Source organism: Rattus norvegicus, chromosome 11 (assembly GCF_036323735.1).
Source record: "Rattus norvegicus strain BN/NHsdMcwi chromosome 11, GRCr8, whole genome shotgun sequence".
Lineage (NCBI taxonomy): Eukaryota > Metazoa > Chordata > Mammalia > Rodentia > Muridae > Rattus > Rattus norvegicus.
Window position 1 is genome coordinate 78,716,357 of NC_086029.1, and position 25,304 is coordinate 78,741,660.

Here is a 25,304-nt window from a genome sequence, read left to right on the forward strand (position 1 = left end):
GGTGGACTCTTGGACAGGACACTGAGATCACAGGCAGACAGCTCGTGTGCCGAAATGAAGTCCTGTCAGGCGGAGCTCATCTCTTCCATTGACGGGGTCAACCGTGCCGCAGACGAGGGAGATGGGGTTTACTCACAGAGCGGATCCTGAGCAAAACATCTGAGCTCTTCACAGAATTATGTGCACAAGACAGACAAGGAAGCTGGGAGGCGGATGCTAGCAGAACGTGTCACTGCTGTATGACCTAGCCCTCGGGGTCCTTCCCAACCGGCCCTGGAAGGGGCGGGGAGGCCCACAACAGAGCTCCAAGCTACTTCCCTGTCTTATCAATCCCTCCGATCAACACACAGGAAGCGCTGCAAGCCAGGAGCAACCGCAGACATATTGGATGCCAGACAGGGCCTGCAAGATCCCAATCAGTTGGATCGAGAGATGCAAGTTAAATGGAGGAAGCGAAGTAGGGAAAACTGTAAGTTCCACCCGGGGCACCAAAGAGCTACAGCACACTCATGGGGGGAATCATAGGCTCCCTCAAAATCATACTCTGACGCCTTTAGCCCCCAATCTCACAGAATGGAACTTTATTTGAAAATAGGATGGTCGCAGGTTGAATTAGATGGAATCATACCGGAGAAGGCTGAAGCCCTCGCTCAGTATGAACGGTGGTGCCCTTATAGAGAAGAGAAATCTGGATGCAGATGCATACAAGTGGAGAGCACGGCAGAAATAGACTAAATCTTCTAGAAGTGAAGAAACACCCAAGACTGCCAACTAATACCAGAAGCATCAGTAAAATCCTCAATCATATCCCTCGGAGAGCACCAACCCTGCACATATAGGATTTCCAGCTTCTCCAGCCTGGGATGCAGCACACGCCCGTTGTCTGGTCCACCCAGCTGGTGGTACTTTGTTACGACAGCCCTGGGAAGCTCCGGAAGCCCAAAGACAAATTCAGGGGAGACGGAGCTGTAACAGCTTATGGTAAAGGACCTGGGAGAGAGTTTGATGATTGGTTCTAAGGCCAAGCAAAACCCAGCAGTGCTGTGAGGCTGCCAGAAGCAGCCAGATCAAAGCAGAAGCCACCTTCACAGAAGTACCTGGACTGGTGGTCCCTACCCACCCACCTGCCCCTACCCCGTGCAGAACCACAAAGATGAGAGATATCAGAATCCTGGGCCCAGATACAAAGAGATGGATCAGAGGATTAAGGAAGTTTGGGAACGATGAGAGTCAGGGGAGAGCGGCTGAGCTTGCTAGACGCATTCACACAGAGACGACGTGCAGCTCGGAGGGATAGCAACAGACTCTGGACTTCGTACAAGATATTCTAGCAAGCAAACAAATCAATCAACCAGTCAAACACCTTGTACCTGTTAAGAGAAGTGAGCTTTCTATTTCTGAAGTACTCAAGATTTTGATCATTTTTGAACACCCCAAGAAGATGCCATTCGCATCCCTGCCTGGTTTGCCACCAATGTAGGCTTCTACCCTATTTAAACTTCGGGGACACGATGAGATGTTTTGCCCTCGAGGCTTTTCCCCAGTTGGCATTAGCAGATTAAACTGTGTGCTAAGAGCAGGAAGTCAAGGTTCGGATGTGACTTGAGGAGTCTGGAAGGAAGAAACTGCTAAAGCTAAGGATAGAGTTCTGTTTAGAGCACTTGCCCACCATGCACAAGGCCCAGCATCTCGAAGTAAAAGGAAGTTAAACGAATCTAACTTTCCAGAGCCCCACACTGGAATGGGCTGTGGAGAAAGTAGGAGAGCTTATGTATGCCCAAGGCTTTGTTTTGTGGGCCACCAGAACCACGCACAGGAACGGGTGATTACGATGCCACTGGGAAGGACCCTCACAGCATGGCTGAGTGCTAATGGTGAGCATCCACACAAGACACAAATAATGTTCCCAAGAGGTCCATGAAGAACTCTAGCAGGCCCTAGAATGGCAAACATGGCTGTGGCAGGCCTTGTCCTTTCCCCTTCCCCTCTACCTTGCTAAACTGTTAAATTACATTCCCAAAGCTAGCTACCAACGTCTACACCCTGGCCACTTCCTCCTGCTGAGGCTGACCATCAAGGTCCAGGTATCAAATTATTGAAGTCCAGCAATCAAGAGCTACTTTTTGGCCTGCCTAATTAACATGGCCAATTAAAATTAATCAGCTCATTCTAACACCGGTTCTCTTTGGCCGTTTGTAAACTGCTATTTGTCTCCTCTCTATCCAGAGGCACTCCTTTGTTCCTCCAGAGCAAAAATCCCTTACCTCCCTTCCCTGTCCTCTTTCTCTTCTCTCTTGTCCCCCATCTCCTGCCTTTGTCTCTTATTCCCTTGCCTTTGTCCCTCTGGGGCAAATAAATTCCCCTTGTGCTGAGAACTTGCTCTTGGGATGACTTGTGAATATCAATCCTTTCAGCCTATGCAGGAAGAGTCTTGTTCACCAGCATAGGACTGCTGACAGGTGACTGAATTTTTAAAAGATGGAGTTTAGGTCTTTAGGTCATTGTGGGTATATCCATGAAAGAGACTGTGGAATTCTGGCCCCTTCCTCTTTCCTTTCTGGTGTCTGGCTGTGAGGGGAGTGGTTTTGTCTTACATAGCTCCCAATATCTACAGCCTTGTTGTTGGCTCAAAAGCCATGCTCTAAGCAATCATGGGCTGAAACCTCAGAAACAGGGAGCCAACACAAACCTTTTTTGTCTTCATAAGATGATTCCCTTGGGTGTTACAGAGTGAGAAGCTGACTGCCTTCTGTCATCGTCTATTAAGCCCCACATTCCTTAATCATACAGTATGGGGTTGGGCGGGGGACTCAGAAAGAGAAAGCATCTAGCAACAGGAGGAAGCATGGAGCACCATCCAAAGTGCCTCCAGGTCCAGCAAGAAGCACAGTGTTCTGGAGACTTTAAGATCTAGGTGCCAGAAACTGCTGGAATAGTAGGTGTCAGGAACCACTCCACTGCTGGACCAGTCCTGATGAGCTCAAGATGGTTCTGCTGCTGTTGCTGACCAGGGAACTCACCTTGAGATCCACTGCCTTCCAGGAGCATAAGGAAAACCCTTCTATAGAAGGGAACCTGAGGCTGGAGCATCATTTGTCTCCAGGACAGGAGTTTCCCAGGAAGGAGGACTGAATAGAGAGTTACTTCACTGAACCTATCCAGTGTCTTCTGAAATTTCCAACCTCTGGGACTTTCCATTCTAGAGTCCTCTTTTCCTCCAAGTTGAAGAGCTCTGTATTCTCTTCTTGTGGACACCCTGTTGCTTCTATAAGCAGCCACCATGACATGACTGCAGGCTTGTCCCCTCTCTGATCATAGTAGCTCCTTTCTCTGGTGCTTCCATAGCTGAGTGTTCCAGTCCCCTCCCTGTGCCAAGCGCCTTCCACTGACCACCCTTAGGTTGGTCAATGTCTCTTTGAGAATCCATGTCCTGATCTGAGCCCAGATGACCAGGGAGAATACACACTGAGTCTTGAATCTCTTCGTGCCACTTAAGATGGTGTTGTTTTAAGTTACCCCATTACCTTGTGGGGTCCCTATGAAGTCTGTGCAGTATCAAACCCCTCAGGTCTTTTTCTCAGGCTCCCAACCAAATCAGGTCTGCCCCCACGCCCAGCCCCCTCAAGAGCTTCAGTAATTAATTTCTGTGATCTAAATGGGACTGTCCATCTGCCCCTGTTCAATTCCATTCTGTTAATTTAAACCCAGCACTGCAGTCTGTTGAGATCATTTTTGCATCTTTATACTGTCTTTTATAGAAGCTGCCCATTAAGGCCCTGTCATCAACAAATTTGATAAGCTCGATTCCTCCAGTCTTATCCAAGTCATGGATAAAAATGGGAAGCTTCATTTCGCTGGGAGCTCACTTGCCACTGGGAGAGGCTTCCCTTTTGGAATCTCCAATCATAAGATCATTCTTCCCCAAATAAGACTTCCTACAACCTAAGGAAGGTCTCTCAATGTGTCATTTCCTTCTTCGAACCTGGCGAACGCAAGCCGACATGCTCTCTTGCATCCGAACACTCTGTCACATTCCCACCTGGTTCTAAGTCATCCTCAGAATGCAATCAGAAGGGAGAGGCTTGGTCATCAATGAGTCCTCAGGCTTCTCAGCAATGGTGTGCTGTAGGTGTAAGAATACAAGAATATACCCCATCTTGTACTTGAAGTGATATTTGACTTCCAACAAAATCAGGCTACCAACCCTCTGAAATACCAGAGTATACCTCCCTGACAGCTTTAGAATCCATCCAGCAAAAATGGCAGCCTACCTTTCCCAACCTGTTGGGGAAGCTGTAACAGAAGTGTGTCATATCTGGACCTGCTCAGCTGCAAGGCATGCTGGGATCTTGGCATGAGGAGGAGGTAAGTGTTTGCTACGCAGACTATTTGGGGAGGGTTGGAAGGACATAATCAAGGAAGTAAACAGGAAGGGGGTGGGGATATACACCAGCAAGCCTAGCACTTAAGAGGCGAGAGGATCAGAAGTTCAAGGTCAGTCTGAAACAGTGAGATTGTCTCAAGAACACGTAAGTGAATAAAGGAAAGAATAATTTCTAGCACATCTCTCTTGATGGTCGCGTGTAAGCAGCTTCTCCTCCTGTGCTAGAGAAAGGAACAATATATAACCATAGGAAGCTGGTACAGCATTGGCTGTGGATATCACATGCCAAAAGTTACTTTAAAAACTGGAGAAATGTATATACAGTCATTATGCTTGAAGATTCTGGGTTTAAATCCCAGTTTATTGTCTGTGTAACCTTGGGCAAATTGTTTCATCTTTCAAGGTTTCAATATCCTCGTGTGGAAAGTGGAGATAAAAATAAATTCGTGTACATAAGGCGTATAAGCGTGCAAAAGGACAATGCATTTAAAATGTTTAGCACACTACTTGGTACATAGGAACGGCTCGATAAATAATGGTGGTTATTACAGAAGAAGCCCTTCAGGGCCCAGAGTGCGAAGAGTTCAAGGGTTAAAGGTAGAAGAGCAAATGGCTGAGAATGTGGAGGGTCAGAGGTAGAAGACACCGAGTGTTCTCTAAAAGCCAAGGCAGCATTATATGCTATTGATCTGGTGGTGAGCATGCGACAGTCTATTGGTCAATTTGATTCCTATATCAGGGAAGGCAAAGCAGTCATCCACTGCCTCAGTGTTCACTGAAAAGCAGTGTGCTTTTTCAGCTCTGAATTCAAGAACTTATCACTGCTGTAGGAAATCAGTCAGAAATGGTCCTAATGGACCATGTTAAAACGAAGCATAAATATTCCACTTCAGGAAATCTTTTCTGAGGAAATAATCATCAATAGCACAAAGATTTATGTCCGAGGATGCTCACTGCAGCGTTATTTATAATGGTGAAAAATGGTCTACAGTCTAAATGTCCAACCACAGAGCTTTTGCTAAATAAATTATGGTGCATCCGTTTGATGGAATACGGGCATCCATTAAGAAGTCCATTTTATAAAAACACTTAAGACATGGGAAAATTATCGCAATATGTTAAGTGAAAAGAGCTGATGCAAAATAGTGCAGACGTCTGAATACAACTGAGTTACGTACCTCTCTGAAGAAAATGTATATGCCAACGTGGCGAATAGATGCGTTATTTTTATAAACAGTTTTTAAGAAAAATGCCCCAAAAGTTATATTAGGAAGAGCTCCCGTAATCTGTTTGTAATAATAAGTCATTAAATTCAGAATACAGGAGCATAAGCAGTGGCTGTGGTCTGAATGTCAGGAGCTGGCACTGTCGAAAAAGGAACGGAGCGTTTAGAAGAGAGCTGAGGGAAGCTGCGTGCCATTGGCATGAGGCCAGGTGGAATCTAGGAAAGATTTAGGTCAGTGGCTCCAACCAGAGCTGCATATGGAACGGACACACACACACACACACACATAGGCTCCACCTTCAGGAATTCTAACTTAACTGAAGTCTAGGATAGGACAGTCCTGTGTAATTATCATATTCAGGTACATGGTCAAATGTATATAGTATTCAGGTTTCTGTTTTGTTTTTTGAGACATTGGTCTGTCCGTAATCAGTTATGTACATGGGTGATAGGCTGTCCTTGAGCTCAGAAATCCACTTGCTTCTGCCTCCCTCGTGTTGCGGTTAAAGGCATGTGGCACCACGCCCTTATATATTTACCGTGTGTGTGTATGTGTGTATAGGCATTCATATGCTCTAGTGTGTATGTAGAGGTCAGAGGACAATTTCCAGGAACTGCTTCTCAGTGTCTGCTGCTGCATAGCATACTCCAAGCTAGCTGGTCCATGAACTTCCAGGCGATTCTTCTTTCTCTACCTTCCAGGTTGCAGTAAGAGTACAGGGGTTAAAGATAACACCTTACAGCCACTGGATTTTTATATGGATTCTGGGGACTGAACTTGGGTTGTCAATCTTGTGACATAAGCAGTCTTACTCACTGAGCCATCTTCCTAGTCTCTGTCATGTATATGTATATATGTACACACACACACACATGTGCACACACACACACACACACACATACATACACGTGCACACACACACACACTTAAGAGAAACCAGTGAATTCAGCATTGGCTTGGACTAAGCCACTGCTCCCAGTATGCAGTGGTATACAGCCTTCCTGCCACTGGACTTAACACACCAACCCTCACTAAAGCCACAACCCAAGGCACCGGCCTTATACAAGAAAATGACCCTCAGCCTTGGGGGACACCAGCAGAGGTGTTCATCAGGTCTTAGCCTTTTGCTCAAGAACGCTGAGGTGTACTTCCAGGTTCCTGATAAGACCCAGGATACCAACCGATGCCATAAACAAACTACAAGCTTTACAAAGTGTAGAAGGAAGAGAAGGTGCCAGGATTCTGGGACATTCACAGGAACTTGGTCCTGCAGGAGTAGGACCCAATGATATTTTCCTCCTCTGGCCTGCTTTTGGACAGAAACATACTCCAGCCAGTCAACAATGTGCGGTCCCTGAAAATAGTCTGCTTTAGGTGGATGAGGCCTCTTAGAGGACTCCTTGTTTCCTTGAGGTGCCTTGGAGAAGGAGAAGGAGGGGTGGGCTGCTAGTAACAAAAGTTGGCATTAAATGATAAGATCTGCCAGCTTCTCACTCCAAGTATAGGGTTACTGAAGACAGCAAAAGAAGAGGAAGGGGCCTCTGGTTGGGTGCCTAGCATACAGGATCCATCCACCCCTGAATAATTAAGAGCCAAGTGCGGCTCTTTTGTTAGTCTTGCAGCTGGGATCCTGAAGGGCCCTCCAGATAGTCACAACTGTGGCTCTGGCTCTGGGTAGACGACTTGAGTTGGCAAGGGGAGATGGACCTCCAGTTGCTACCCCACAAAATGTTACCCTGAAGTTGTCCCCTAGACATATCAGATCCAGGGCAGGAAAAAATCTACAAATAGTCTAATGGTCAAACCATAGTGCATAGCTTTGACTGTGCAATGTACTACACCTGTGTTTTACACACACACACACACACACACACACACACACACACACACACACACCATGCCTAGCCCACATGCACAGTCACATCCATGGGACTTTTAGGCTGAGGTCAAAAGGAGAATATGCTTGATTTCTGAGTCTGCAGAGACTGGCAGTCATGTGAGTTACTAACTGGGGGCCCGGGTATAAGGTGGGTTAGAAACTGGCCTAAAACTAAACCTTCACTGGGCAAAGAATCCACAAGAGTCAATTCACGACCCCTGGGAGGGCAAGAAGACCACTTCAGTCTTCATTCAAAATTGGTTGGTGATTTAAGTGCTAAAGATGGGCTTGAGGGTCATCTTCTTGTTTATAGGTAAGGAATCTGATAGTTTTACAGACAAGTCAGAGAGCACCTTCATTGCTAACTTAACTTCCTCGATACTTGAAACCTATCTCTTCTAATTTCATCCCCTGGGGATGGGTAGAACAGATGGTTGCTAGCCATCCTCCAAGAACCAACCTTTCCCATCACAAAAGATGCTAGCCAGCCACTGGGGTTGCTGGTTCAAGGCAGAGATATTCTGATACTATCAGCAAGGTTTCAGATTCAAACAGGTTCTGTGTGTGAGTCTGATCAAGGTGTTCTTATTAAAGACAGATCAGTGAGGCAGCTTCATGACAAGACTCAGCACATGTGGCATTGAAGCCTTCCATGCACTCTGGGGAGACCAGGTAGAGCCCTCATTCTCCGGTTTCAGGCCAGACAGTACTGGGAGAAAAAGACAAGCCAACAGTCGGGACTCAAGCTCAAGGTCAAATACTCCTGAGCTGTTGCTAGTCCAGGGTCCCTCCTCCGTTCTCCAGGATGCCAAGCAGCAAAGCAGACAGAAAATTATCATCTCCCCCTCACCCCCACACACACTTTCAAGTCACCAACTCTAATAAGTTCTTATCAATAAGCCCCTTGCTCCTGTCGAGATTAAAGCGTGTGTTCTGCAAGGTCTGGCTTATATCTCTGAGCTCAGGAAGGCAAAACCACCAAAGCAGAAGGGAAGGGGCACAGCAGAGCCACAGAACACACAGCTCTCTTCTCTCCATTTCCTTTAAGAACTCTGCTTCCAGTCGGAATTTCTCTAGCTGCCACTTTCTAGCATGCAAGGTGGTGGAAGGAAGGTTTCCTCAGACGGAACCCTTAGAGATCTGTCAGATGTGGAAATGACACATACAAAGATACTCATCTAAGCAGATGCCATCAAACCCAAGCCGAGAGGAGGGAGGTTTGGAAAGGGAGGCTTTATGCCTCTAAAACTCTATGTGTTGCCCATATAAGCCACAGAGGGATAGCTCTGCTCTGTCGATTCAATGAAACTGTGTGAGCCGAGACACTCGCTGTGGGATCTTGTTGTACATTTAAAACGAAGTTAGTTAAGCATTGTCAGAAAGGTAAGACCATCCTGGTGATGACTGAACTCAAATGCAAAGCTATGAATTTCAAGCAAACTCCTACGGAAGTGACTACCATGCACACATACATCTCCATGTCCTAGAGAAATGGAGGCACTGATCAATGACCGTTATCCAGAGGATGCTGCCAGGGCTACTAGGATTCGAACTAAACTTGTAGGATGATGTCGCAGGTGAGGCAGGTACAGGATAGAAGGAGGCCTATCATTGGAGGAGAAGGAAGGATGGGCGGGAGAGAAGTCTGAAGGAAGAGGAGGAGACTAGAGAAAACAGAGGAGACAAGACAGGGAGAGGGAGAGAAGCCATGGCAGGTGATGTTAAGATTCTGCTCTGTGTATTTACAGGTTGTTATCAATGTTCCTAAGGGATGGATGGTACCGGGCTTTGTATGTTTAAGTGGGCAATTATATCTTATCAATTGGGTCAAAGATTATTGTATTGTGTGTTCTTTAATGTGTAGATTTAAGTAATGTAATGGAGTGTGGGGCAACTGGTCTGGGCTGCTGCAGAGTTGAGATGTGTTTCCGCCAAGATATCTAGCAGATATCTTGGGGCACCACAGTGTGGACCAAGTGGGTAAAAGACAACTATAATTATTTATTTTTGTATTTTTACAACATAAACTGATGAATTACCAACCAACACTCCCTTCTGGATAGTTGTCCTCTCCAAATGCCTGTGTTTGCCTTTGTCAATTCCCCGGGGTAGAAGGGAGTTCAGCCACATTTGACATTTAAAATGTCTGAAGTCACTGGAGGGGGCTGTGGTATCAGCTAAGGAAGTCGAATCCTAGTCTTCTCCGTTCAAAGTCTGGACTCCCAAATCCTTTGGATAAGTTGACATTAGATGTCAGGTCACCTAGACAAATGTACGGGGGAAAAAAACACAGACACAGTAAATCCTATCACAGACATGGAGGAAATGTTGGTAACTGTGTTCTCCTGGAAAGGCTGACTCACCCCCACAAGGGCGTCCAAAGACGTCTTCTTTGCTATTGTGTCTACAGCTCCTAGCACAGAGTAGGTGGTCAGTAATCAGGAAACACACAAATGTATTGCCTCTGTTGGTCTCCTCTGCCCTGTACTCAGACAATAACCAAGTCAACAATTGAGGGTCGTGAGACACATCTGGCTACTGAGTGTTGGGTTTTAGAATTTAGCCCTGGGGTCTAATTTGAGGTGGAATAACAAGATCAGGTATGCACTTCTGATCAGGAACTTTGACCCTGCACCTTCTGTCACATCAGACTTCAGAAGCAGTGACTTGACTGACTCTAGTATGAGCCCCTGTGATATAGAAGGGCAACCAACACCAAGGACAGGAGTGTTATGGTCAATGCTCAGAACAACTAATCTTCTTTCCAAATTCATGCTCTCCACAACCTTCAGCCTTGTTAGGCTGACTTAAAAAAAAAAGACTTATTTATTTATTTATTTATTTATTTATTTAATTAATGTGCATTGGTGTTTTCCTGCATGCGTATCTGTGTGAGGGGGTCAGATCCCCTGGAACTAGAGTTATAGATGGTTTTGAGCTGCCATGTGGGTGCTGGGAATTAAATCTGGGTCTTCTGGAAGAACAGCCGTCTCTCCATCTCCCTTAGGTTGGCTTTCCTACAAATGACTAGCATCCCTCTCCTGCTTTTTCCGGGGACTCCCTTCCCTTTTTTAGAACCACACTCAAGGTTTTCTAGATATTCCTTGGGACTCCTGAAGAACTAATGTGAACTTCCAGTCATCCTTCATCCAACTTCTGAAGGTTTTTCCACATCAGAAGGGGAAAAAAGAAAGCCATAGTTTTTTTGTTTTTGTTTTTTACCATGTAAGTATAAAATTAGTTTACATCCATTAAATTCCATTGGAGAGATTAGGGATCGTGGGAGGGAGGAGGGATGAGTTCTAGCTTCAGCTCCAGAATTAGAACCTTGTGTCAGTGGGCACATGGAACTCAGAACCCCTGACCTAAGAATTATCATCTCTCAGAAGACTGACTGGTAATAGTCCCTGCAGATGAGAGGAAGCTAAGGCCCATGATGAAGGTAGGGCAGGGCTGGGGAATATTCTAGGGGATCCCCGAGATACAGAGAAACATATTAGCATGCCTCTCCCTCCAGAGCGGACATACTCATGTCTTAGAATCCTATTTTTTTTTTTAGCCTGTAGATAATATTCAGTCAGATAACTAAAAGCCATAAGTTTGATTTGTTTGGACCATTTCATCAACACCCGATTGTCTTTAGATCCATCCGTTCTAATTGCCTCCCCATCAGCACTTTGATGCCTGCTTTTCTTTCTGCAGAGTCTAAGTTTGTGGTCTTCCCACCACTAACAGTCTCCAAGCCCTCTATCATCTCAAACCTTAAGAAGAACTTGTAATCCCAATACCCAGAAGGCAAGAGGAGTATCCAGTCTGTGGACGGCCTAGGTTATTGAATGAGTCCTTGTCTCAAAGGGTCAGGGGAGGGAATGCTGGAGAGACAGTTCAGTGGGTAAGGGCACTTGTTGCTCTTGCAGAGAACCTGGATTCACACTCACAGTGGCTCTCAACCTTCCACAGTCTTAGTTCTCAGGGATCCAACAGGCACACACATGGTGCACACACACACACACGAACACACAAAGGCAAAACATTAATATGAATAAAGTAAATAAATCAAAAACAACAACAAAACCCCCAAAACTTTAAGCCTATTCAAATAAACCAAAGAACCGATGGGATGAAGAGCTTCCAAGTCAGGATTCATCCAATCCCAAATTAAAGGAGTAATCAGAGCACTTCTCCGTCTCCCTACTTTTCTAGTCTGGCCCTGGACATAAGGAAGTCTCCCTCTCAGACCCTTAGCCTGTAGGATCCTCTTTGTAAACAGGCAGCTGGTGAGGAAGGACTCCAGTCCTGTTTCCTCAGAGTCACCAAGCCCATCTTCTCTTAGGTAAGTCTAAGTTCATCGCTGGACACCAAGCCTCTCTGGGCAGGCATTCTGCCCCGAACCTTGGCATGTTTTTCAACAGCATCTGGTACTGATGGTTGCATCGTGGTGATTTAGACATGCTTGAGGTTCACACTGATGGAGATGTAGGGACGGGAGATCCGCCGTTCCTTCCTAAACTGTGGTGATAGCTGGTGATAGGGAGAAAGGACTGACGGAAGGACACACACACACACACACACACACACACACACACACACACACACCTACCTGGTACACAGACCTTTCGTGATTTGCTACAGTCTAGGTGGCCTTTCCTCCTGGACAGTCCTCACTAAAGCCCAGAAAGCCAGAAGGTTTTTGCTCCTCAGAAGTGATACCACCCCCACCTCCACCTTGTACTCTCGTTTTAACCCTTCTTCCCCCAGCACTGGGAAGAAACTAGATTCGCGACAGGGTGCTTTCTTTCCAAACCTCTTACTGTGCACCCCCCTCCCCCAGCACCAACACCAACACCACACACTCGTACTGGTGAGGTCGTATTCTAAAGCTCGAGTTCTCCTCTGCCCCTTCCTCAAGGTCGTGGACTCCGGAAAGACAAGAAACCACTTGTAAATGCCAAGGGGAAAAGAAGGCAAGGAGGGTGAGGAAGACTGGAAAGGGGTGGGCTAAAAGATTGGGAGTGGGTGGGTAAGGAGGTTGAACAGAGCACCGCAGAATGAGGTCCAAGTCAGTACACGACGGTGGGCAACGGGAGAGCTGAGACGGGTGGAAGGAGATTGAATTTACAAAGGAGTGGAGAAAAGAGATCGGAGTTGGGGCCAGTGAAGACAGGATCTTGTAGGTTCTAGACACAGGCAAACTTCCAATACCCCAGTCCTATTTAGCTGACCGAGAACGCATGGCCCACTAAGGTGGGCTGAGCAGATGCGCTCTGCGGACTCTTTTCTTCTCCAATGATCGAAAGCCAGAAGAGGATCGCAGGCCTGGGGACAAAGTCCCGAGGCCACCGCTCTAGAGCCAAACTCAGCGCCGACTCATGTCTGGCGCAGTGGGGCGAGATGACTCAGAACCAGGCCGGGTTAAGGCATCCAAGAGGGGTGAGATCGGCGCTTCAGGTGGTCGTCTGGTGCTTTAAAGTTTGAGGCCGGCCACAGAGCCCATATCGTTCGACCGATCCTCTCCACCTTCGCTTTTTCTCCTCGGATCATGCTGCTACTTCTGTCTCCACTCCCGCCCGGCTCGGGTCCCGGATCCCCTTTCCCCTTCTCATCCCTCGTTGTGCCCAAGCACACCCCCCACCCCCGCCTGCTCCCTCCTCCTCTCTGGATCTCCCGCACGACGTGAGCGGAAAGTGAATGGGCAGCCCCAATCACAAAGACAAATTACCATGAGAAAAATAAATCAGGAAATCGCCCCTCTAGTCCCGGGTTCCCGCCGCCGCACCCTCTTCTCTGGCTGAGGCGGGAGCGAGGGGCCCGGGGCTGCTCCATCCAGGGCCGTAGAGGACAGTCTGGGCTCCGAAGGGCCCAGATAAGGCTGGAGTACCTTAGGAGGTGGAGGGGGTCTGGGAAGAATCGGCGAGGTCCGGGTTGGTGGCCGCGGCAAGGGGACGTCCCTGCGCGGGAGATTTCACACTCTGGGCCGGCCACGCGTTCCCACGCGCCTCGCCGCCCGCACTCCCTCTCTGCCAGGTTTACCCGCCCGCCCTCTGCTGAGCCTCCATCTCGGCCCAGTCTCCGCGCCCCTGCCCAGCTCTCCCCCAGCCTTTCCCTGGTCGGTCCCCCTCCTCCAGGCCCGAGCTCTGTGTCTCCGCCGCGGCTGCAGCCTAGACGCGCTGATCGCAGCCCAGTGGAGCCAGAAGCCAGGGCGGGCGGGCGGGTATCGGGAACGCAGCAGCACCGGTGGCGCCCCAGTCGAGGTGGCCCCAGACATCACTGAACCCCAGGGGCTCGCTCTCCAGCCCCCTGAAGCCTCCCCAACCTGCCTCCAACTTACCAGCGCCCCCGGACTCCCAACCCTCTACCCATCCGAGTTGCTGAAGTTTGCAACTCGCAGCCCCAGCCGGCGAGGAAAAAAGCTCCGGGAGCTCTCGGACTCACCTCCCGGCAGCACGCGCAGGTGCTGGGCTCCCCGCGGCCCTGGGCTCGGGGCTGTGTGACCACAGGGACGAATCCGAGGGCTGGCGGCCGGTCTGGGAATGGGATGGACGAACAGCAAGGATCCCGGGTATGGGCTCAGCACTCCGTCACAGTCTCCGACTCCTGTCGGGCCCGCTGCGCTCCGGCTGCTCCAACAGCCGCTGGATGCGCGGCCGACCCGCCGGGCTCCGCGGAGCTGGGCTCCAGCATCAACCCCCGCGCTCCAACTAGCTCCAGACCCCGCGCGCCGGAGCGAGCCGGGAGGAGGAGAGTGAGGGAGCAGGAGGTGGGGAGACGTGGGGGAGGAGTTGGGAGCCAGAGGAGAGAAGGAGGGGAGCGGGAGAGAAAAGGAGGAGGGGGATGGAGAGGACCTGCGACTGCTGGCGCTTCACCCGCCAGCCCGGAGGAGCGCCGGAGAGCGCGAGGGGGCGCCCTGCATCCCCATTTCGCCCCCTAGCAGGACTCTGGCCCCTAGCCTGCGAGCTCTGGGGATGGGTGGACAGAAGCTGCCTCTGTCCTACGTCTCTAGCCTTTGCCATCGTTTGCCAGGTCCTACCTTACCGTGCTCTGCCACCCCTATCTCAAACCAACTCCAACTTGGAGCCTAAGCTCCCCCATCCCAACACCCCCCCCAGAGTCCCCCAAACCCCAGCCCTTTTAGCCAGGGAGAAACATTTTTCTGCCTGTGGATTTGAAATGTGAATGAGTAAAGGACCGCGTACCAAACCCGGGAGATTGTCATAAACTCCAGCAATAGCGAGATGCTAAGCTGCTGAGCTGAACCGAAAAGCTAGAGCTGACCGGTTGCTAGTTAGCCTCACACGCCACAAGACCTTGGGTGAACCTCTCCAAGTCTTAGTTTCCTCCGCTGAAGGCTGGCGTTGGTGATGTGCACCCTACCGAACCTGGTATGAAGAACCAGTAGGGGATGCAGGGAGTGAGTTAATGACTTCGGGCACACTGGGAGGGTATCCAAAGGATGCTCGATCCTAGAGAGGCAGAGTAATCTCCGCAGCAGAGGGACCCTTAGCGCAGCCACGCCAAGTAAGGCGGGATTGTTTCCAAGTTTAAGTGATCTAGTGTTTCTGGTGGCTCGAAGTCGGCAGAGAAAGTCGTGGAGCGCAAGCTTCAAATGCTAGGTGTCAGGGCTACTAGCACCGATGGGAAGGGAGCCCTCTGCTGAACAAAAGGGGTACTTTAATGATAAAATAAGATGAGCTAAGGAAGTGAAGGAGTGGGAAAGACAAAGGACCCGAACAATTTAAACAAGAGAAGTGTGCTTCTAAGAGAGATCCAGAAAGCACCGCCAAACAATCCTTTGGTAGAATGAAAACGTTAGACTTTCTGGAATGCTTTGGAGAATTTGAACAGACTGCAGGTGAAGCAGTTCGCGTGACAAAATGTTAGGTAAAGGAAACCTCGGGAAAAGCAGAAGGCTGGCGGCAGTAGGAGTCCGGAGATGCAGGCGGTAGGAGTCAGGATGCACACCCTCCCAGTCCTTCCAGAGTGGTGGAACAGAAAGGGTGTGCTCTAAGAAAGCCCTTTATGGGGTGCCGTGAAATGGGAGGCAGTACCAGACCTCAGAGATGGAGACTTTCCAGGGCAACAGAATGCTGAAGCTTGTCATGTGCTGCATAAAGAAGAACTCACAAAGATAAAACCCATTCTGGGCCCGAAAGGAGCCGCAAAGACCTGGAGGAGAGGAAGCATAGTCCGTGCACAGACACATCTAAGCCAGAGGTCAGCTCTGAAGAAGCAGTGCGAGCCGCACAGACCAAGAGGCCTGGAGAGTAGAAGCCAGTTTCCAGAATCTCTGGACCCCTTCCCAAGCTGGATGCATTGCCCCAACCCTCCCCCCACACTCCCAATCCCTAGAGGACTGATTTTGCCATTGCAAAGGTACAAGTATTTGGAATATAGAACATCTCTTTTTCGAAGATTTTTTTTTTTTTTGGTTCTTTTTTTTCCGGAGCTGGGGACCGAACCCAGGGCCTTGCGCTTCCTAGGTAAGCGCTCTACCACTGAGCTAAATCCCCAGCCCCTCTTTTTCGAAGATTTATTTTGCATTCTACATGTTGGTTTGTGTGTCTGTGTGTGTATGTTATGTGTGTTCCGGCGCCCACGGAGACAAGAAGACGTTGAATCCCCTGGATCTGCAGTTGTTGAGTTACCTGATGTGGATGCTGGGAACCACACTGAGGTCCTCTGCAAGAACAGCAAGGGCTTTTAACTGCTGAGCCATCTCTCCAAACCCTAGAAACACCTTTGATTAAGACAAAAGCATGGTATTCCATAAACTGCACGGAATAAGGAGAGGCTGTTTGGCTGGCTGGGAGAGGAGGCAAATGCCTTCTGGATGATTCTGTGTGTCTCTTGAAAAGCACTTGAAGCCTCCGTCCTTCACACATCTTCCCACCGCCTTCCCCTTCCCACTGTTTGCACTCTTCCCTCTCTCTCCTCTTCCCACCATCATCCACATCCCTTCCTGGCTTCCCCTCTCCGTCTTATAAATGAGCTGCGGAGGGAGGTTGGCTCAGGAAGAGGAGAGGCAACACCCTTGTCTGGGGAAACAGGAAAAGTAATCATCATCTTCAGGGAGGAGCTGAGAAGGAGACACTCAGAGGCACAGGCTGAGGAACAAGCCTGCTTGCAACACTGAGCTAATTAATCCTAATTGCATCCTACTGTGTTGTATTGATTACCAGTGATTACTCAAGGACTCTCAATCCCAGAGAGTTCCAGAGGATGGACACTAAGAAAGGGACAGTTTCCTCATGAGCCTGGCTCACCACCTGCTCCAGGCATCCCCTGGTGCTTGGCCAACCCAGCCTGGAGAGAATCTTAGAATTATTTACTTGGAACAAAATCCAAAGGGCTGGTTCCAGCAGCAGCAGCAGCAGCGGCGGGAGCATCTCCTGCCACTTTCTTAGACCTTTGCAATAACCTCTGTGATAATTACTCCTAGTAAGAGCCATCCTCCACCTATCTGAACACTGTTAATTAAGCTGAATGTAAATATAGTAATTAATACCAAATTATCCCAAACAAACAAGCCAAGGAGCAGTGAACGTGGGGGGTGACCGGAGTTCTTAGCATTCACTCTCGATGTAGAAATTCCAGAATTATCTGGAGCTGAGGTTCCAAGAGATTAAAAAGAACACATTTTTTAGTTCAACGGTGGCAAAGCTGAGAGAACAAGGCTGTTCCCTCTCTCCCTTCTGGGCAACTCCCTCTGAAAACCAATATAGTATAGCCTTTCCCAGGAGACATATTGTGTGTGTGTGTGTGTGTGTGTGTGTGTGTGTGTGTGTGTGTGTGCGTGTGGTGTATTGTAAATATGTGTGTGGTATATGTGTGAGTGTGTGTGTGAGAGTGTGTGTGTGATGTATATGTGTGTGAGTGTGTGTGTGAGTGTGTGTGAGTGTGTGTAAGTGTGTGAGTGTGTGTGTGAGAGAGTATGTGTGTGTGTCAGTGTGTATGTGTGTGTGATGTATGTGTGAGTGTGTGTGTGTAAGTGTGTGAGTGTGTGTGAGAGTGTGTGAGTGTGTGTGTGTGTGTGTGTGTGTGTGTGTGTGTAAATGCCTGTGCCTAGCCTCAGCCTGAGCACAAATCTTGTCTAACAGCAAAAGGCAAACAACAGCCAGCCGTATACTGATAGGAGAGAGAAAATTGAAAACAAAAAGAAAAAAAAATAGCAGTCACTTATAATGTCTGAATTGTTTTGTGGTCCCAGAGTCGCCTGCTCGTTGAGCTGTGGGATGACAAAGGAGAGGAGGAAAGCAAATTCCCATTTCAGAAGTCACTGTCACTTTGTGAACCAAAAGCAGACTCAGGTCAGAGGAACTGAAGTGTCACTCAATGACAGCCCAGCTATTGTCCTCAACTACCGTGAGGGATCTTCCTTCCTTCCTTCCCTCTAAGTGTCACTCATTATATGAAGCGGAGAGGTCATAGGGAAACTCTCACAGGCAGCCAGGGAAGGGGGTTAAATCCCAGTAAGTGCAAGAGAAGCCACAGGACAATTGCCCTGCTGACACTCAGAGGGCTGATGCCGGGGCTCTACCAGGCAAGCTAAGGACTTCTACCCTGAAAAGGGCTATTCTAACAGGGAATGAAAGATGGGGCAGGAATTTGCCAGACAGAAGTGGGAGGAAGCAGAGTATTCCAGGCAGAGGAAATAGCATGTGTAAAAAGCACAAGGCGATATAATTAGATTTGGGTTTGAAGAATTACTTGGCCCCGGTTAACAGATTCCGAGAGAGCTGAAGCAGTAACTGTGAGCAGGTGTGTTGTGTGGAGGAAACAACATCACACCAGCGGTTCAGGCTCCTCGGGTCCAGGATGTCTAGGTCCCTGAGGAGATGCGTGACCTTGAATAAGCCTTTTATATCCTCCTGGACCTCAGTGTCTTGTGAGTAAAATGAGAGGCTCCATAACTGGTTTCTCAGGTCCCCAGAATCCCGTGATGCTCTCTCTCCATTTGCCCATACTCCATCAGTCTTGGTCTATAGGATGCTATGGGTCATATTCATGCAGTTTGTTCTTGCAATGTGCACAGCACATGACAGTCTATGAAGTCTTCTTCCGCCTGTTATGTGTGTCTTGACCTTCAAATGGGGGTAGAGGGGACGGGCACACTGGAGCCCTCAGCCGCTCTGTCTGTAAACACCATCTCTGTGCTTCTGACACACAAGCTGTGTTGAGTTTGCAGCTCTGACCTCACTCTGGAAAACCAGATACATAAAACCAACTGCTGGTCCTCCTGCTACAGCAGTGGTCCTCAACCTGTGGGTCGCGACCCCCTAGAAGTCCTATATCAGATCTTTACGATTCAAAACGGCTATGAAGTCGCAACAAAGATGCCGTTATGGTTGCAGGGGCGTGGTCACCACAAGATGAGGAGATGTATTAAAGGGACGTAGCAATAGGAAGACTGAGAACCATTGCATTACAGGAATACCTGGTAAGTTCCCCACACTTAACCCTGAGCAATACCTAGGATCAGAGTCCCTTAGACTCTCTCTGTAGTATATAAAGAGTCCATTTCCCTAAGGTTGAGGGTGTGGGTCAGTGGTATAGAGCACTTGCCCAGAATCTGCAGAGCCCTGGGCTCTATCCTACCACAAGTAGCCAATCAACCCACAACCCACTGCCCTCTCATAATTCCTCAAAGCAACAGTCTCTCCATGTCCAACATGGAAACCATTGGTAAACCCTGCTGTGTCTTCCTTTCAGACTCTCACCACCTTTACAACCTCCTCCACCAGCTCCCCAGTTCCAGCCATTCTCCTGTCCTTGGATGTCACTCTTCCCGTTTCTATCCTTGTGTCTGGGCTACTTCCCATACAGAAGTCCTCCGAAGTCAGATCCTATAATCCGTCTGCTGAAAACCCTTCTGTCGAGCCCCTATCTTCCTAGATAGAAGGCCATATTCTTACTAGACCCAGGAATGGGAGGCTCCTTCCCACATCATGTACTTTACGCCTCTCCTCCCCAGCTTCTTTTCAGCCACACCTCTTCTCCGCTATTTCCCAAAGACCCAAGGCTCTCTCACCAAGGAGACTTTGTGTTTGAAGTTTCCATCTGGAGAGCTCTTCTGCCAAATGTCTACATGGGTCACTTCCTCACTTCAGTTTCTCCCATTGACTATCTCCACCTGACATTTCATCTGAATCTACATGCTCTGAAAGTCAAATCCGCCCAGATCGATACTGCAGCCCCAACCCACACGAAAGTACTTGACAAAAGCAACAGGTGATGATGCTTTTAACTCATGCAAGTCTTAACTGTCCCCGTTTTCCAAGTAGGGAAACCGGGGCCCAGTAATACAACCGGTTCTCTCAGAGCCAAGACTTAATCATTCTCATTAGTTGATCTGTTCTTCGCTAATACCAATGTTGCTACCTTAAGTGGGTTGTAATAGAAGGGGTGCATTGCCGTATAAATAGAGGGCATATTGGTTTCAGCCTTGCCCTTGGGCTCACACCAGGGTGTCATTTCTCTCCTTAGGCCCCCTTCTCTCTCTTCCTCTCTCCCACTGTCCTGGCACAGTATATGGATTCGGGCTCTGTGTAAACCAGGAGCAAGGGAAAGGTATGAAGACCAGAAGACAGGCTAAGAGCACGGCTAACTTAGGGTCCATGCTAGACTTCCTGGCACTCAGGATGGCACTCAGTGCCTATGAGGCACTCAACTGCAGGCTAGAGGACAGGGTGCCTCATAGGTTGTTTGGGACCAGAAAAAACTTTCAGCAAGAGACCAGTATCTGTGATGATTTCCTGGACCCATGTTGAAGAGGCCTGGACAGAGGTCCGGGAGAGGATTAGGACAGGTTGTTGCTGTGCGGGATTAGGACATCATCCAGAGAGGCACATCTCACTAAGAGGATCCCAGCTTGTCATCAAGAAAGTCTGGGCACCTTGTGCTTGGAGGTCACAGACAGGAAACAAGGGAGAATCAAGAAAGAGCCTCCTGTCAGAATGGGTGGACTTACTGCCACCCCCGATGTGGTTACGAGGCCCAGAGAAGCTCCATTCTCAGAACCATGGTCTCTGCTGTTCCACAGTCAAGCAGACAATGATACAGGATAACTCCGGGACCTAGTCCCCAACCTATGGAGAAGAAGCTTTCATGGCAGCGTTATTGACTGGGGATACACGGGAGGAGGAGAGAGGATGTTGCTGGATCATAGGGCTAACAGAAACCTTGAGTGCTATAGAGAGGAGATGGGCTTCTCCAACACCCCGGGGCCACAGGAATCCTCTGACAGGGTGAGAAGGTGACAGTGGCAGAGCAGAGGAAGTAGAACAGTTATAGGGTTGATGTGACAGCCCCAGTGACTGTCCAGCACCTTGCAGAGGACATAGAAGTCCGAAGGAAGATGGAGAAGACGAGAAGAGAATAAGAGACTCAATATGGCGCTTAGAAAGAAGGAGTGTGGGAGCTGAGTGAAAATAAGCAAAGGCTGGTTGGGTTGGGGGACTTTGTGCCCCACCAACATTTTGTTTGATGCCAGCTCTGCCCACATTAAAGCGTGAGGCTCAGAATTCGGATCCGGGGAATCCCTGTAAGTGCCTGGTGGGCTGTGACTGCTTACCTCTGTTAGAAACAAAGAGTAATCTTGGCACAAAGGAACTCATGACCAAAAGGAAGGTAGATCAGCAAGACATTTACTGCAAAATGATAGACCAAGACCCACACGGGGAAGGTGATGTGAGTCCTTGCTGGACTAAGTCCCCTTGATAGGGAAAACGGCAACGTGAGGGTAATCATAGCCTCTGAAGGTGGACACGGGGATCCCCAGGACTACTTGGCTGTTGAGGCTAGCCAGCTCTGAGTTTGAGAGATCCTTCCTTAATGAGCGAGATAGAAAAGCTATCAAGGATAATTCCCAACATTGCACTTCCACATGCACTCATGCACCCACAAACTTACATGTTTCTACATACAGGCAAATATAACATGTCTGTGTCTGTGGGGGGGGGGGAAGTGAGGAGCTTCCAAGAGGAGCAGACAGGAAGGTGGCGACAGCTACATAATGTGTATATATCCAACGTCACATGAAACTGTATACTTAAAAGTCACTAACACGAGCTAGGCATGGCGGCACACCCCTGTGATCCTAGCTCTTAGAAGGCTGTGGCAGAAGAGGTACTTGTTCCAGACTAAGTGGTTCTGTGCTCTGAGCTGCTCACCGTTGCCACACACAGAGAGATTTTATAACAAGCAAATTCTCCTTTAACCAAACACTAGAACTGGGGTGGTGACTCCAGAACCTAAGAAGAGTGGTATAATAGGATTATGCAACGCATATATTAAAAAAATTACTTGTTTTTTTTTTCTTTTTTTCGGAGCTGGGGACCGAACCCAGGGCCTTGCGCTTGCTAGGCAAGTGCTCTACCGCTGAGCTAAATTCCCAACCCCTACTTGTTTTTTAAGACAAGATTTCACTATCTTGTCCAGTCGAGCCTCCAATTTCCAGGTCCTTTCACCTCTGTATCTCACCTCATCTAATCCCATAGGTCAGAGGCTCAGAGGATAATGATGCAACCTTCATAACTCTGCAGGGGAGGAAGGCTCACGTTTTCTGACACTTCCGGTGATTCTCACCCAGAGCCAGGGGTCGAATGCTCACAGCATCAAAGCTGAAAATATTAGCTTCCCTGGGTCTTGATCTAGGCACTGCCATTGGCCAGCGGTGTGCTGACCAAGCTACGTAATCTCTGCTTCCCGATTCCCTCTTCTTCAAAATTTGGCAACTCATGAAGCTGCAGAAAGGATTAAGAGAGACAACACGAGCTGAACCCAGGGCGTTTTAAAAGCGCACTGAATGTCAGATTGTGTCGTTATCAACTGAGTGTGTGGAAACTGGCTGAAAGGGGACAGGTAAGTTTAACATGGCGGGTACAGTATGCTTAAGAAGAAACAGATCCAAGCCCTGTGATCGGCATCTCTATCCAAACCCAGGAATGGGTGTTTGAAATTACTTAGCTCCCAGTATGTGAGTCTGAAATACCACTTTGCTCCAGCTGCTCGGAAAACATGCCAGTTGTCAGCAAGGGGTGGGAGCCACCCCAAACAACAGCACCCATGCATGTCGTGACACTGGGGAAGGAAGGGAGACAGAACAAGCTAGTGTGGCTGAGGGGAGTCAAGCCCTAAAGGTCAAGAGCACTCGGAGTCGGGGCAAGGGCAGGGTGGGACTCAGCACGCTCATCGATAACCTCGAGAAAGTGCACACGGACTCCTCATGCTCGCAAGTGCCGCTCCAGGGGAAGACGATCAAGGAGCAGCTAGAGCAAATAAAAGAAATGGACAATAAACTCCTGGAGCACATTACTTCAAGATGTAGGACCTGAGGGAGATATAAATGAACTCACACAGGGTCTGGAGAGATGAATGTCAGAGTTGGAAGTGGCTACCCTGGGAGGCTGACATATGGCCACCTTGAAGGTCGGTGGTGGGAAAGGCAGTGGGCATGTCTCCTCGACAGTGGAGACGCCGCCGACGCAGAATGCACTGATGAATGTTCTTAGTGTCCCTTGGGAGGCCTGGTAAAAGGGTGGGGAAGGGAGAAGGCCTGCTGTCTTCTGGAACAGAAGGAAACTGGTTTACATAGAACTTGTAGTCCAGAAAGGAAATTTGTACGTGTAACTAAAATTGGATGAAAATTTTAAGATATTCAGAGCCAGTAATGGGGAACTTCAGATAGTCCAAGAATCATAGGTGATTGTAATCCCTTTAGCCCAACCCCTTTTACACAAAAAAGCGGAGCTCAAGGTGATAACGGCCAAGGCCCTGTGTGTTAACAGCGGAGCAAGGGAATCCCAAGACTCTTTTACGACATGTGGGTGGCCGAGAGCTGAGAGGTCTGTAGAGAAAGCTCATTACTGAAGCAGTGAACTTAAGGCAATGTCTCACCTCCTCTGAGACCAATATAAAGTGACTTGGCCCTCTCTCAGCCCCATTAGCTTGCGGGTAAAAGGAGAGACTTTTTAAAAGAAAAAAAAATCACAAAGCTGATTTCTTGGGCTTTACTTTCTTGGCTGGTGGAAACAGAAGCTTTTCTCAAATTCCTCCCATAATGCTTACAAGCCCCAGCAAATGCTTCAGCCAAGTCCTGGTGGCAGTTATACTCCCCGTGCATGGCACAGCGTTGCACACACTATAAAAGCTCACCAAATACTTTAACTAGGGGAGAATTCTTCTTTTTCACGTGGATTCCCACCTTAAGTACGGGAATGTAATCCTCCTCCCCCATAGGAGCCTGAAACCAATCCCCACATCCTTGATGAATATTCTTCTGTAGTCGTGGGGGAAACATGGCTTAGCTTCCTTCTAGGACCCTATACATCTGGGAATTCCCAATGAGTTGATGTCAATGAGTTTTCAACCCAGAGCATGAAATGTTTTAGACAACACAACCTACTAGTCTTGTTTTTCCTTTGCCCTAACTAGGGTAACTAAGAGAGGTAGACAAACATCAGAGACTTCAAACAAGGAAGGCATCTAAATGAAAATAATATGGAGACCACGGAATATTTGCTGCTTGCATGGTGTGTAGTTCTAGTCGTTGGAACTGGAAAGAGATTGTAATAATGTCCTTTGTAGAGAGACTATCTTGTGTATCATATGGAGATATCACTGCTGATTAAAATGTCTATGACCTATGGCTTAGGCAGGAAACAGAAGGTGGGACATCTGGAAGGCAGAAAGGATTCTGGGATAGAACCAGGCACAGGAAGATCTGTCCAGGAAGTTGTGAAGAGATGATCACGTGTACAGTACCTGAGCACAGGTAATCGGCCCACATGACAAAATGTAGGTTAATGTAATTGGGTTACTTTAGTTATGATTTAGTCAGAGAAGAGCCTAGCTATATGGCCAAAGTATTTGTAAATATAGTTTGAGTCTGAGTCTTATTTCCTGGATGGGGATGGAAAGATGAAGCAAGTACAATGTTGTCTTTAGACCTCACTATTTCCAAAAAGAATTCAGGGCAAGCCAAACAGATAATAAAACAAACAGACATCTATCTATGTACATAAATGAAATGAAATGAAATAAAGAAGGTACCAGCTAGTTGGTGGGGTCGATGGGATACAAGAAGGGGAGAACTGAAGAGTGAGGCTGGGCAGAGGCTGAGATGATCTGTGAGACGAGTTACAGGCCCTGGTGGCAGTAGGCCATGGCTGAGCGGGTGAAGATGGGTGGAGGTGATCATCTTCGGTTGGCTCACTTATGATGGATCCCAAAGTTGTACATCTGTGAAGGTCATGGGTGAGGAGAAAGTTCTCAGTGTTTCTTTGGTCAGTCGAATAAGGCAGAGACCTGGTGAGCAGATAACAAAAGAGGCATGCCGGAAGATTTAAATTTGGAAATGAGAAACAGCATTTGCTTTGGGGAAGACAAGGGATGCACAGACAATCTATGTGCTAGCTCTTTGTTGCTATGACAAAATACCAGAGTGGGGTGAAGAGTTGAAAAGGGAAAAGGATTCCTTTGTATGTGCAGTTCCAGCTTGTGATCAGTTGGCTAGTTCCTTTGCTATTGGCTCCTGATGAACACTGGCAGCAAGAGCCCAAGGGAGAGTAAGCTGCTCTCTTGTGGTGGCCAGGAAGCAGAGAGACAAAGAGTGAGCCTGCACACTAGCAGACTTCTTTCTGCTGCTTTTTGTGGTGCCGTCTACATTCAGAGTGGGCTTTTACCTGTCAGTTGCTGCTGTTCTGTTGATGAGCCATCTGTCTATAGGGAATGTTGTAACAGAGATACTGGAAGTGTGCTTCATTAATCCCTTAGGTGTCTTTCAATCTAATGAGGTGGCTAATCATCACACAACAACACT

General features: G+C 48.3%; 1 protein-coding gene across 3 annotated transcripts in view; it reads right to left on the reverse strand.

Moving 5' to 3' along the window:
• The window catches only part of Sema5b (semaphorin 5B), a 122,920-nt gene extending 108,552 nt beyond the window's left edge, over window positions 1–14,368 (reverse strand). The window contains exon 1 of one of the 3 annotated variants that reach the window (XM_039088340.2): window positions 13,922–14,366. The gene's annotated coding sequence lies outside the window, so the exon portion shown is untranslated. Of the gene's footprint in view, window positions 1–13,921 lie in introns of all 3 variants that reach the window. The other 2 variants (NM_001415135.1, XM_039088341.2) reach the window with 2 other exon arrangements.
• Window positions 14,369–25,304: the final 10,936 nt, after the last annotated feature.